The sequence below is a fragment of the Hemibagrus wyckioides genome, linkage group LG25 (genome assembly GCF_019097595.1).
Source record: "Hemibagrus wyckioides isolate EC202008001 linkage group LG25, SWU_Hwy_1.0, whole genome shotgun sequence".
NCBI lineage: Eukaryota > Metazoa > Chordata > Actinopteri > Siluriformes > Bagridae > Hemibagrus > Hemibagrus wyckioides.
Genome location: NC_080734.1, coordinates 10,976,659 through 10,991,619, shown reverse-complemented (window position 1 = coordinate 10,991,619; position 14,961 = coordinate 10,976,659). Strand labels below are relative to the sequence as shown.

The 14,961-nt window shown below is 38.2% G+C and overlaps 1 protein-coding gene across 1 annotated transcript in view; it reads right to left on the bottom strand.

Moving 5' to 3' along the window:
* Positions 1 to 7,552, bottom strand: part of rnf144ab (ring finger protein 144ab) — an 82,014-nt gene extending 74,462 nt beyond the window's left edge. Inside the window, exon 1 of the mRNA XM_058379709.1 lies at positions 7,488 to 7,552. The gene's annotated coding sequence lies outside the window, so the exon portion shown is untranslated. The remainder of the gene's footprint in view (positions 1 to 7,487) is intronic.
* Between the last annotated feature and the right edge of the window lie 7,409 nt (positions 7,553 to 14,961).

The following is a 14,961-nucleotide window of genomic DNA, read 5'->3' as shown; positions in this document are numbered from 1 at the left end:
GCCAGGCCTTCTCGTCCAACATCAGTGTGTGACCTCACAAATGCGCTTCTGGAAGAATGGTCAAAAATTCCCATAAACACACTCCTAAACCTTGTGAACAGCCTTCCCAGAAGAGTTGAAGCTGTTATAGCTGCAAAGGGTGGACCGACGTCATATTGAACCCTATGGATTAGGAATGGGATGTCACTTAGGTTCATATGCGAGTCAAGGCAGGTGAGCGAATACTTTTGGCAATATAGTGTATATATGGAAGGTGTTGTTCAACCTGGGAAATCATGTATTATGGACCTTCGGGAGTAGAAGTAGCAGAACTCAGGATATAGTCATATTGTCATTTACATTTTCATCTTCATTTTGCAACTCTTGGGAAAAAGAGACATCATCCACCACAGTGGGCCATGCTAGTCATTCGCTTTCTATTAGGAAAAGCAGAAAGTGTACAGAAAGCCAAGAAAAATAAAGCCACTGTATAATGTAATCAGCTCTACAGTTGAAAATGCACAAGTTATTCCAAGTCTCCTAGATGACTGTGTAAATAATTGCTTGGTTTCACATGGTGTCTCTCACATGAATGCAGCGCAATTACTGCAAGCATCTATTACAGCCTAAAAAACATGACAGTTTACTAAAGTGTTTTTTAATCATCTGTTTTATTGACAAAAAGACAAACTGAAAGGCAAACTGAGCAGAATAAATAAGCATAACTTAAAGCAACATCAGTGTTGATTCTTAATGGACTGGAATGCTATGTGTGGCATCACTTATAAAATATGTTTTTATGTATTTCCCCCTTAACTCTAATTTTTTATTTTTTTTTTTTACTTCAAAGCATGCTGAGCTGCACGTATGCTATAATGCGAACTACAGTCCTCACTGGTAATGATGTGAATCTAATCACAGTGAACTCGCATTGCAAAAACCTTGCAACAATCATCAGTGGCCGTGTTGACGTCAGGTCGTTTTCTGAAAGCGGCAGAACTTCGAGGCAATAGAAGGCTCTCCTTAACCATTGACAATTACAAGACATTCTGTAGCTCAGGAAATGAGCGACAGAATCTCAGAGACAGTAAACATGAGCATTTGTCAGCTGGTAGCCTCCAGCCTGCGTGGGCAGAGTAGGGCTGACAGAGCTCTTTCATACCCTTTCATTAGCCGCTCTTGGATGAAGTAAGAATGGGGTGGAGCACGAACCGTAGCATTCTCTGAGTTCAGTCTCTGCCAGGCAGAGTTATGTGTACCGTTTACTTGGAGGGCCTCGACACTGCCCTGCTCACACAGCAGAATAGTGACTTCTGTAGCAGGGGTTAAATACATTAGTCAACAGTGGTAGCTATGGCTGGAGGCGCAAATGACTGCTCTGCTAGTCATATATGGGTGGTTTTTAACTCTCTTGGTGGGCAGGTCCACCCACCAAAAGCATGGGCACAAAGACCACTGATTAACAGATGCGGTCTAGTTAACAGACAAATGGAAAGTGACTAAGAAAAAAAAAAAACAGCACTTATATCTACAGCTATCTGACTTATATCCTCATAATCATTCAAAATATTTACTTGTATTTTCTAGGCTGAGTTCTTACACTATGAAAAATTACATTTCTTTTACTTGAACATTAAAATACATTTTCTTTACATGTAATCTGATGAGGACCAAAAAGTAAAGTTACAAAGCTCCAGTTTAAGAGGTTTCATTTAATGCACATAGCTAAATCTTTTCAAATAGCACAACTAAACAGAATGTTCATGATTCATGCTATCAGTTCTGCTAATAATACACACTTAATACACACAGTCTTATTAGCAGATAGTAACCTGTAGATTTTTCGGATTATTAGGCACTTCTTGAATCTAGTCCTGCCGTTAATACATGAAATGATTATAGATAATAATAAATAAATAAATAAATAATCCCATTCTTATACATATCATATCTATAGCAACAGCTCATTCATATAATCTATGACAAATGATAAACAAATGAAAAAAATGATGTTGTTACTTAACAATGATGTAGGTTCAATGACACGGTGAAGCTTTCTGTATAGAGAAATGTTTATTGAACATTCAGAGAAGGAGTCTCCAGTGTCAGCACTTTGTCACAGTCAGTAAATTTGTCCACTTCCACTTGGGAACACCTTCAGGATTTTGCCTTTCCCAGTCTCTCTGTAACATGACAAAGATTTTTGGCTTACTAACTTGGGGGATGAGATGCTAGTGAGGGAACCACTGTTTACAGCTGCTATAAATTGCAGACTTTATACAACATTAAATATAACTATAAATGGTTAAAATGTATAATGTGGTATTTATTAATAAACTGGAATTGTGATCATTGTCAAATGCTGGTATCAGAGGAACAAAACACTTGTCACATTTTGATTTTGGTGTTGCAAATGCATCCTCACATTATTTTCCATTAACAGCACACAGTATTGTGTTTTATCATTTTTTCCACTTAACTAGTTGATTTATAAAGTAGTGACACCAACATTTAAATATAGTTGTACTACACCAGTATGGTCATACAGGGAACTCGTAAGCAGTTGATCCTGTGTTATTTCGATTCCACTGCAAAAGGACTATAGAACCAGGAAGTTAAACTTGCTGGCTGTGTTGCTAATATTAATGTGATTGTAGTATATTTGAAAGGTTTTAGCAACTGATATATAAATGTCTGAGAATATCATGACAAGATACAGGAAATATGCTCATTTCTTCCTGTGAGCGAGGTCACATCAGATCTAACTTGCTCAGCACTTATATGCCTGTACTTGTATTAATGGTGAAGGATAATATATAGAGTTTGGAGTAAGCTACACTACCAGTCAAAAGTTTGGACACACCTTTTAATTCAATGTTTTTTGTTTAGGGATTTATTTTCTACATTCTAGAACAATACTGGAGATTTCAAAAGTATGAAATAACACACAGGGACTTAATAATCCATATGTAATGACAACAAAAAACAGTCAGTTGTTATTTTAAGACACGAAGGTCAGGTGTTCTGGAATAGTTCTTGCAAGAACAGTATTGTCAAGTGCATTTGCAAAACCCATCAAGCACCGTGATGAAACTGGCTCACATGAAGACCATCCCAGTAAAGCAAGACCAAAACTTACCTCTGCTGCAGAGGAGAAGTTCATTTAGAGTTACCAGCCTCAGAAATCACCAATTAACAGCACCTCAGATTAGAGCCATTATGAAGGCTTTACAGAGCATCAGTAGCAGACATATCTCAATATCAACTGTTCAAAGGACATTATTGTGTATTTCGGCCGCCTTCAGCATTGTTTTACAATGTAGAAAGAAATAAAGATCAGGAAAGACCATGGAATTAGAAGGTGTGTCCAAACTTTTGACTGGTAGTGTATATCCAACCACATAAATGGTGGAAAAGCTGTAGAGCTGTTTCTATGCCGTTTTAGTAGATTTATTCTTCATTGTAGATTTATTGTCTGCTTAACTCTACACTACACTGCTAGGACACTCATGTCTCACTAACACTTCACTGCCTTGCTCCACCCTGTATGCAGAATAATATAAATATAAACGTACATAATTATAAATTCATAGCTTACCCTAGTTTATCTATATCTATATGCACATACTATCTGTATGTACACTGTATCTTATCTCTGTTGCTGTTGTACATACAATGCACACATATTGCACAGATATATAATTATATTTTTTCTTTACACATATTGAGCTGTATATACAACTTGCACAAACTTTCTTATGCACATACTACCTGCCATAGCCTTATTTATTTGTTGTACATATATTTACATACTTATCTGCACTTGTTCATTTGCATAATTTCTACAATTCCTACCATTTGCACTTCTGGTAGATACTAAACAGCATTTCGTTGCTATGTCCCTGTATTTTGCAATGACAGTAAAGTTGTATCTAGCGATTAACTTGGTTTGAATTGACAAAAGATGGGAAATTTTAAACAAACCAACAAACAAACAAACAAATAAATAAATTAAGTGAATATATGGCAAAAAAAGATTTACCAAGCTGTCATGTTCATGTTTAGAATATTTCATTAACAACACTCCAAAGTCAGTTATGTAAAAATGTTGCAGGATTTAACCTGAGCCCAGAACAAGAATGTTGCCAGGAGCCTTAAAATATAAAACACTGAGCTAAATTTGACAGCAAAACCCAGGGAGTGCTACATTAGAAAGCAAAACTCAAAGCCTACGATAAATAATCAAGTTAACAGCCATGCATAGTGATAAATCAGGGACTATAAAACTCTCATAAAAACATCCAAACAGTCTGCAGGACATTCAGTGCTACAGGACTGATATATTCAGAGGACAAGGTTTGCATGGTGCATTGAGAATATTACGAGCAAATGTACTGCGTGAGCTGAGTCGTTTCTCATACAGTGCCGTCAGAAAGTGTGAATTTGTTCATCAGCACCAATCCTGCCTGGCAGTCTTGCGCTTAGCTGGATCACAACAAACCTCAGCCCACCACATTAATCACATTAATTGGCGAATGAGGTCCACATGGAATGGCTGGAAATAATTTTGTGCAGTTGTGTCACACAGAGCTGTTTGTGCTATTGCAGGCTGTGTTTAGAGAATCAGTTCCCATGGGTCATGGTGCTCACACTGGACCGTTTGTGAAGGCTCGTCTGCGATGGCCAGGATAACCCTGTCGACCCCAGCGTCTCTCTTGGGAGGTCAGGCTTCAGCAAGCTGATCCTATAGACCGAAAACGTTGGGGGACGCAGGAAGCAGGCGATTGGCCCTGTCTGACCTCAGCTCATTTTCCCCTCTCTATGTGTTTTTCTCTTCTGAAGATTTCTCTCACTCTGCACTCCAGGCCTGATGAAGTGCTAGATGACCTGTGTTCTCTCTCTGTGACGAGCGTGAGAGGAAGTCCACGGAACGGCCGTCTCTAATGTTACTAGTAAAATACTCAGTGCTGCTGCTTAAGACTCGCTCCTGGGCTGTGCTGAAATAAATCAGAAAGCAACTGGCTGAGTTGCAAAATAAAAATGTGTTCTGTGGAGAATATTTCCATCTAGACTGAATACTCTGTGTGATGATCCTGTGATGAATGCTATTTATTCTTACATATTGCTAAACCCTGATTCACGTGGCAATCTGCAGGACCCGAGCCACAAGCGGAGCCGTTCTGGGCCAAGCAGTGTGCAAACTGCAGCACTGCTGAAAGTGTATGGCAGACTCATCTGCAAGCATCATTAACATGTCTGCTAGAGCAACCACACCAAAGTACGGACCTGTGGTAGACACGGCTGATCTGAGAGCAGTTCTTAAATCAAAATCTCATTATTCGCTTGCCTGCCAGCTTGTGGCACCACATGCTCCTAGGACGGATCAGACCCCAGTCTTTTTTCCTCCAACTTGATGTTTCTCAATTGCCTCCTCTTTGCAGAGCCAAGTGTGCCCTCTATCTCCCTCCCTGCCCCCCCCCACTCCTTCCCTCCCACCCTACTTCTAGCTCTCTCTCTCTCCTTCTCTATCCCTCCCCCGCTTTCTCTTTCTATACTTCTACTTCTCTCTCTCTCTCTCTCTCTCTCTCTCTCTCTGTAAACACCACAGGCACTTGTTTCCAATAAAATCCAATGTAAATTAGCAGCAAAGTGTACCAATGTTACCAAATGGTCATTAGCCAAGTTAACTAAATAGCTAAGAAAGCAGGCTTATGTCTCTGAAAACATCAGCTAGCTGTTTTAGCTTGCCAGATGAGAATGCTTATTTGCTGAGGATAAACTGAAGTAAAAGAAATGCATTTCAGAAGAAATTATAAAGTAAATTAAGAAAATGAAAAGTTCTCCACTCTCTACTTTTCAGTGAAGAGCCACATCTGCCTTTACTGTTCATGAACACTTTACCTGGACCCTGCAAGTTCTCCTCTACCACTTCATTCTTTCTGCATATATATATATATATATATATTTCTGCAGCTGCAGCACACTGTGGCGTTAGTCTTGGATAGCATAAACATTAACAGAATGAGAGGATATGAGACACTCAAACTCTGAACTGCAGTGGAAAAGCAATGTGCTCTGTGGTGTAGCTTTCATTTTCACACCATGGCATAACACACACTGCTAGCACATGGAATAAGCCAGACTCAGACCTGTCTCAGATCTATCCCCACTGCAAAGACAGACCTAATCAAGCTCTTGAATTTATATACAGGAGAAATCTTTAAGTAAATGTCTAACTTTGACTTAAGGTAATAAGTCACAATAACACTGTTTTCAGCGAGTTATTAGCAAAGCAATAGACTCAAATAGAATTTTTAGAGTGCTGAATTTGTGACGGTATCTACCATGTATTGAGGGTGTGTTGCATCACCTGAGCTTTAAAAGAAAAACATCTCTCTACGGTAGCACTTATTTTTATCTCAGTACAAAACAGTTGTTCCATAATTTCTAGCTCTTGATTTCGATATCATATGGTTCATGGATTTCAGCAGCATGTAATATGTCATGGAGTCCTACAGCCCCAATTACACCAACTGGATTGAAATTCAGGGTGTATATTCAGTCCCAAACCTTATTGAGTAATTACTCTAAAACTAGCACATTGTAGATAATGTATAAGGTCTGTCTCTCAGACTCAAATTATTTTTCTTCGTGTATGTGTACTTTCTGTGCTTGTTCTGCTTGGGCTCTCATGCAGCAGCAGCATTTTAATAACAAACCATAGCAACGAAAGTTAACAAAGCAGTTGCATACTCATTCTGCATTGAATAAAGTATAACTTTACATTAATGGTAAATAAATATGAGCTACATTGCCTATAATCTCAAATAGACCTGAGTGATACGCTGCCTGATGTTATAAAAAATAAAAAATATTTTCTGCTTCCTCTAATCCCTTACACTGATATATGACGTTACAAACAGTGTATTTCAGTGAGATTGTGATGTTCCATGATCATAGACCACAAAATACTTCCCATAGAGGGTAGGAGAAGTTCTGACTTGAGGTAGTGCTATAACTATAACTTCATGCAATATTTTTTAGGCTGTAATCTTAAACAAAGTGGCTGTTTATGTTCAAACTCAGCTACAACAGAGATTCTACTGGTGCAACTCGCTGTTGAACAAATCAACCTGAAATCTTATGTGACCAACCTCTGAACCTTTGGACAAAGTTTTGCTACCACTGTTACCCCAGCAATAAGCTTCACAATAAACCTACTGTCACTATATAACCTCCTGGAGTGTAGAGAAGGTCATATGATAACAGAGAGAGAGAGAGAGAGAGTTTGCTGTATATTGGAGATGTCACTCACAAACATTATCTGAGAATGAGTCTGTGGTGATGTTTTTCAGGCTGTGAGGGCAGCGAATCACACTGTTTACCTTAAACCTGCTCACAGACACATTAAGCCTCAAGCGGCCCCAAATCTGCCCAGATAACACAGCCAGGTTCCTCTATGGGTCAGCAGTAACAGCCCATGCAGCAAGAAAGAAAGATTAGCTCACCAGTAAACACCACAGGCACTTGTCTCCAATGCAGTCCAGTGGAAGATAACAGCTCGCTCTTCAGGAGCTACCAAAAGGCAGATGAAGGGTAACTTGTGCATGTATTGTTTCGACAGTTAATCATTAGCAAAGTTAGGTAAATAACTGAGCTAGCTAGTTTTCTCTGAAAATATTAGCCAGCTATGTTAACTTGCTAGATTATACTATAAATGTTTTTAATAGTCAATCTTTTATTTATTATTTATTTATTTCGATTCTCTTTTGAAAGCTAAAGTGCTAAAGATCCCATTCCGTAAAAGTTTTACTCAGTTTGTAAAAGTTTGAATCAAAAACGCTTCTTTTATCAGAGAAGTAGTAGCAACGTTTAAAGTAGAGCTCTTAGAGCCCTTTTAGGAGAACCTGTAAAGGTGATTCACAGTTGGTGGACCATATCTGTCTCACTTTTACACATATTACAGTTACAAATATGTTTATCAACTGAAGGTAAAAGATATTTTGAATATAAAAAGTGTACTCTCAACAATAACCCATGTGCATATTTCAAATTAATTATATAAAAAATTATTAAGACCTACAAATTTGTCTTCCTAACTCACTATAACTGTTTTATACTGAAATATAATAATCATTACACACTTAATGTGTTTTTGCATTCAGGTGTAAATTCATTTCACATATATCGCACTTAAAACAGCCTTCTATCTATTGTGGGTTAGGAAAAATAACAAAAAGCACAAATGAATCCCTTTCACAGGGAAAGTGGTGAAAGTTTTCAACAGAAAGTTGCATCATTTGATATTCCTGAAGATTAAGGGAAGATGAAAATGAAATTTTCCTCATTATTTCCTCTTTGCTTTTAATAATAATATGATGTTGACTGATGTCACCTTGAAAGTACAGTGCTTTTATCTAAATGACACATTGAAAGGAAATTATAAAATATATACTATATAGCCAAAAGTATGACATCTGACTGCCTGGCCATCACACCCATTTATGGGGCTTCCCCAAAGTGTGGTCACAAAGTTGCCTTTACGTGCTGCAGCATTACAGTTTCTGTTGCTGGAAGTAAGGGGTGGAGTCTAAACCTGTTCCAGTTTGACAAATCCCCTATGCACAAAGGTGGAGAGGAAGAACTTGAGTGTCCCACACAGAACCCTGACCTCAACCCCACTGAACACCTCTGGGATGAGCTGAAATGCTGACATCAGTGTCTGACCTCACTAATGCTTTTGTGGTTGGATGAACAGATTCTCACAGACATGCCCTATAATCTAGTGAAAGCCAGCAAATGAGGGTTTACTAAGGGCTATAACTGGAATGGGACATATGACTGACCTGATAGTCAGGTGTTCACAAACCTTATATAGTGGACTTAAAGTCCTCATGCCATTAGCATAACACATTCTGCTTCATGAAGTTTTGAGAAGAAGATGAGAAGATGCCAACTCCATGTGGCTTTTGAGGACAACAACCTCCTAATCAATACACAAAATAACATTCTACATGTGCTGTATCTCCATTATGGAGGCTTCAACATGGAGGAATTGATAATGAACTCAGATGTTGAGCTAATGTGTAATGAGTTGCTCAGGAACTCCAACTGACTGTAGAAAATACATTTTTTATAACCACACTCTCTGTGTCACTCAAATGAGGATGGGTTCCCTTCTGAGTCTGGTTCCTCTCAAGGTTTCTTCCTCTTACCAAGGGAGTTTTTGCTTGCTACAGTCACTTCAGACTTGCTCATTAGGGATTAGGGATTAATACAAATAAGTTTAAATATAAATGTATTATTAATCTTGAATTTTTGTACTGTATTTCTGTAGAGCTGCTTTGAGACAATGTCCATTGTTAAAAGCACTATACCAATAAAATCGAATTGAATTAAATTGAATATTTTAAACACATATTTAACAGCAAAATACAGCCATTATCAAAGAGCTGTTTTAGACGTTTTCTTAAAGTAAGTGGGTTTTTTTTTTTCACCCTTAGCTATCCAAATAACTTCTGAGGAACGCTTTTTCTTCTCCATTTGTAGTCTGGGATACTCGTTTTCATGCCTGGAGATCCATAAATTAAAGAACTCACTAGTATGTCATGTGTCCACTCGTGTACACTGCACACACTTTGCAGTGAATGCTGTTTTTTTTAAGCAGAGCTGTGCACACAATCCTTTCAGCCCACTGAAACTGGGAGTAAGCAGGTAATGTTTCTCTAAAACGCTACGTGTTTGAACACGCCAGTTAGTTATGGTTGTGAGAGTTAGTGTGCATCGGTGTCAGTGTGACTAAGCATGTGCTAATATCACAACTATGTGACTGTTCCATTAGACACACATATGAGACACATTTCACATAACCTGAGGTTTATGGGAATGAGTTAGGGTGTTGTTTAGGCTATAGATATTCAAGATATTGAGACCTTTAAGTAGTGAGTTATGGCATTTTCAAGGCTCCAGAGAAGATTACATAGCTATAATAAATAGACCGAATCTGAACCCTTGGATGAACAGCAAGCGATGCACACGCAATAAACCTGGCATCATGACTCAATCCTTCTTGTCATCTCAAACAATCGACTTTCTCATAGTGTGTGTGCTACATGATCAAGGGAGCTGAGTGTACTATGCTAGAGGATGCTTCTTTTGTCCTCGGAGTTTGTTTCAGTCTGCATTTGGAAACGCCTGGGCTCTGCTCATATCACTTGTGGTTTAAAGGCACTAGTGACAGTACAGACATTAGAAACAAATCAGGGAATAGTGCCTCTTTTATCTCTCACTGATGTCTCCGACTTACATATCAGACAATATTATCTTGATCCCTTTAGACTGACGCTAATGCCTTTGCACACTGTTGACCTTTAAGGATGTTCTTTACCGTCACAGTAAATGTGGTGATCAACATTACGCATGACGTTCTGCGCTTCAGTGCCGACTGCCAGAACAGCACAGCGAGCTGTAAGTGCAGTTTATGCAGAACAGACAGCCTTACCGGCCCTTTATTTGTTTGTTATTTATTCCATATCTAGATCTGAAAAGAAGTCAGAATACCGAGAAACATTGTTTGTCTCAGTTTGTATGACACGCTATGTGAAAAACACAGACAGTTAATTTTTTTCTTGGTGTGACTAGTGACATCGGCCAAGAATAATCAGAAATGCACAGGCAGAAAACAATAATCTAGAGCCAAGAAACACGGCATGGTCAGTTAAAGCAGGTTTATTCTTATAAGATGAGGCCATAATACAAGGCGCAACACAGAATACTGTGCAAAATCTTAGAAATCTTAAATATCATGGTTAATGTCAAACTGATCTAGTATTTCTCATTACAATATTATTATAATAAAAACAAATATTCAATTGTCTATCTATCTATCTATCTATCTATCTATCTATCTATCTATCTATCTATCTATCTATCTATCTATCTATCTATCTATCTAATAACACACAATCAAGATATTAGCTAATATATTGTCTTTTTTTTCTGGCTAGGGCGGGTGATGATAATATAATATGGCATTTGACTATTTTAAATATTTTTGATCACAATACACTTTTCTAGGATACCGTTTGCTGAAATTATGTTTTTTAATTTGAACTTTTTTTAATAATATAACTGGTTGTAGCTTATTTTATACTGAATCATTATCATTGTACAATTGTATTTTTGCCTTAACGTGATTATCTAATATATTTTTTAACTAACACATTTTTAAAAAAAAATTATATCACATATATTCGATGCACTACTATACCGTTTTTAGACTATAAGAAGTTGCAGCAAAGCAGAACATTGAAATTAATACCAAGTGAGTAAAAAAATGATTTCTATTTTTACACACCATTCAAAATCACAGGCCATGTGAAAGATTCCTTTGAATAACTCACTGTGATTGCTCTGTGACGTATCACCATTTTAAAGCGTTTCCACTGTATGCTATGGCACGGCTCAGCAAATTACCCACAATCCTCCATGATAACACTATCTACTGCCAAGCCAGCTGTGTTGTACTTATATACCTATGTTCAATTTGGCAATCCTTCTTACCTAGGTAACATGTGATCCAAGCCAGGACAATCTGGTGGCGCTAAGAATAGTGCAGGCAGGTCACTGATTTATCAGACCCAGTTGTACAGACATCCTGATTAAAATGTTTCCGGCTGGAAATGTTTCCCTACCGGGAGAAGTATTTTTTTTCTGGTGAATTTAAGAGCTAGCAATTTAAATAATTTAAGGAGATTAAAATAGCAATTAAATTATTCATATTCTATTTTATTTATCCACCCCAAATAGTATTTTCCTTTCACAGTTTGCTTTACATTTCTTCCTTGTGATTTAACTAAAATCTCTAAGTTAGGGTGCTTTCGAAGGCGGTTTCCTGTTCACTATTTTGCAGCCTTGAGTGGAAGTAACATAAAAAACCTGACGCTGTCACAAATAGCGTAGACAGACATTGAACATCAGTGCATCCTGAAAATGGACGACTGCATGTCATATTGTAGGCTTTGTAGTCAAACGCATTTATATTTGCATTACAGCTTAAAGTATTGGCACACGTGGCTCTATTTGGGCCACTGACAAATGTTTGCTCCTTTTTCTCACTTGGTTGAATTTTAAGTAATACAGTATACATATATATAAATCTTAAAAACCCCCAGAGAGATGACTTCTATTTTCACAGATAAAGTTTGGTGATGGGAAAAGTTGCCAAACAGGATATGGAAAATCCTTAGTCCACAATTGTTGCTGAAGCAGGAGATGAGTGGAGAAGAGCTATAAGTAGAATCTACTCCACTGTATACAGCTGGTGGTGCCTTATTACTACATAATAGACCTCATTTATCAAACTGGACATATATGAATTTATTCATATATTGTACACAGGAGCATTTAGACAAGAAATGTCTTCGGTATTCAAAAACTAGTTCGTTTGGGGAAATGTTTATATCCTATGTAGTCTCGTGTGTTTGTGTAAATTTATGTTATAGTACACTCACTAATGCAAGCCTCCATTTATCAGCTTCATATCTTGTAATCAGTGAGTTACTACAATTTTATATATGAATTTATATATGCTGTCTGGTGTCAATTGTTTATTTATTTCACATAAATATTTGTGATATTTGGTCGTATCATGTTAATAACATGAAAGAATCATAAATGAAGATAAATAAGACCAGCTATTCAGTTATACATTAGTGGACGCACATACTGCACTGTTTAGCCATCATTTGACATTTTTAGCCCTTTGTGAGCTTTGTCTTTTTGCAGGTTTGTGTGTAAATGTAAATCAGCTATATCATCAACACTCTTGGTTATTTAGAGGAATTGGTATTTATCAACATACAGGATGCATGAGAATGAAGAAAATCACTATTACTAAACCTTTAGGTCTGGGAATTTTTGGTCTTTGGTTTCTCTTACAAAAACATTTACATTCAACTTTACTTAAGATTGATAAATGAGGCTCTAAAGCTATACATAAACCTCTGGGTAATTGTCCTTGGGGTTTTTTTTCCTGTTCTCATAATCAAGGAACAGCTCATTACTTCCAGGACAACAGTCAGAACACACACAGGTCAGTCCGACCGCAAGCAGCTTGATTTAGCTTGTGGTGTCCCTCCGTTACATAATAAATTGAAAGAGCAACACATTACAGACGTCTGATGTCAAAGGTGTCTGCTTGTATTGAAGTGGGAAACATTTACCTCTTTTCTTTGAAAAGACTATTAGCAAGCTAATGAATATGAACAAATCTTGAGGGCATGCTTAATGAATTATAATAAGTAGGAGAGAGCATCATCAACGAAAAGCACCTATGAGGTTAAGAACATGAGACAGGACCGTTAAGTGAACTTTCACTGTTTCTTAAACAGGGAAAAAGTGTAAATAACATTTGCCAATAAATACCACTTCTAACACTGTAAAGAATCAGAAGTTAAGCCATCTTACCATAGCAGTGGAAGAGTAATTGGTTATTTGATTGTATGTTTGGACTCCAGGCTCCAGACACAAAAACTCAACAGTTGAACAAACACACACTTGCGTCTCAGACTCTCTGACCTCCCACCTCGAACACACACTCGGCTGTGCCCCAGCACTGCTTGTTCAATAACATCACGCTACATGCTGCCAAACAAGCAGAGGCTGAGACCGCGGTCTCGTCTATAGCAAACAACCGGAGATAAGAATGAACAGAGGCAGATACCTGAACTTCTATAGAAGATGAATCCTCCAGACTGATTCACAGATACTTGTATGCAAATAAAACAGATTTGGTAACATTTATATGTTTATTATGTTTTTTGTGTTCAGTTATATAATAGGGAATAAAAGAAGCATTCCTACTTCCAGTTAAAGTAGACAACATCAGTTAGATCGCTCATCATGACAAGAAGAAGGGGTGGTTAGAGGGGATTTATGGTATTTCACACATTTTCCATTTCTTTTTTTTTTTGGATAAAGATTCATAAAAGATGCAAGTTTTTCTGTAAAAACAAGTCATTGTTTGGGGAGTCATTTCACAGGATAACAATAATATGGTTGAACCGGGTCATAGACTTAGCCATGATCCACCCTAAATGTGTTTAAACCTCATGCTATAATTGTAACATGCTTTTAAACAATGGTTTCTTTACTGGTGGTCTGTAATCATCGGGTCTCCGTACAGTCTAATATGTCACTGAGGTGGACTACAGGGCTTGCAACCACAGACAAGAGTCTTTCTTTCTCTCTCTGTTTCTCCATGTCCCCTCTTTCCATTCACTCCTACACACACATTCACATGCTTCTAGTAACAGTTAGTGGTATGGCTCAGAGTGCAGTGCTCAGATGAAGACTAGGCCTCTTTTTCATGTCCAGTGTGTACAGTGCGGCCGTTCTAAAATGCCTTGTGTTTATGTTAGCGCTGCTGGCTCAGTGGCCCACACACAGCTGGAGGGCTCATAGGCGCATAGGCGAGACATGCACAGAGAGGGGCCAAGCAAAAAGCTTGGCAAATTAGGCCCGCTGCCAGTCAGCTGTCTCTGCCACCTACCCCTAGGTCTCGATTCAACGGTCTGCGCCTCCCAGCACGGAGGTGCCAGCCTGAGTTTGGGTTTTTTGGCTGTCAGCATTTTATAAAAAAAAGCTTATGTAAGGGCTGTGGGGGACACATTAACTCTTCCATCACCACCATCAACAGGCTGCCTGCTTAGGGAGGAAATAGAGCATTAATTGTGTCCTTCCTTCCTTCCTTCCTTCCTTCCTTCCTTCCTTCCTTCTTCCCTTCCTTCCTTCCTTCCTTCCTTCCTTCCTTTTCCCCTCCATCTGTTTTGCTGTCTGAGACCATTTCAAACCAGAGCCTCAGTAGCATGTAGCAGCTTCTGCAGAACTGATCCAAAGCCTCTGACGTCTAGAGAGACAAAACCGCAAGCTCACAGATGCAGTGATAAGTACCGCCCTGGCATGACAGGCTGTTTCTTTCCC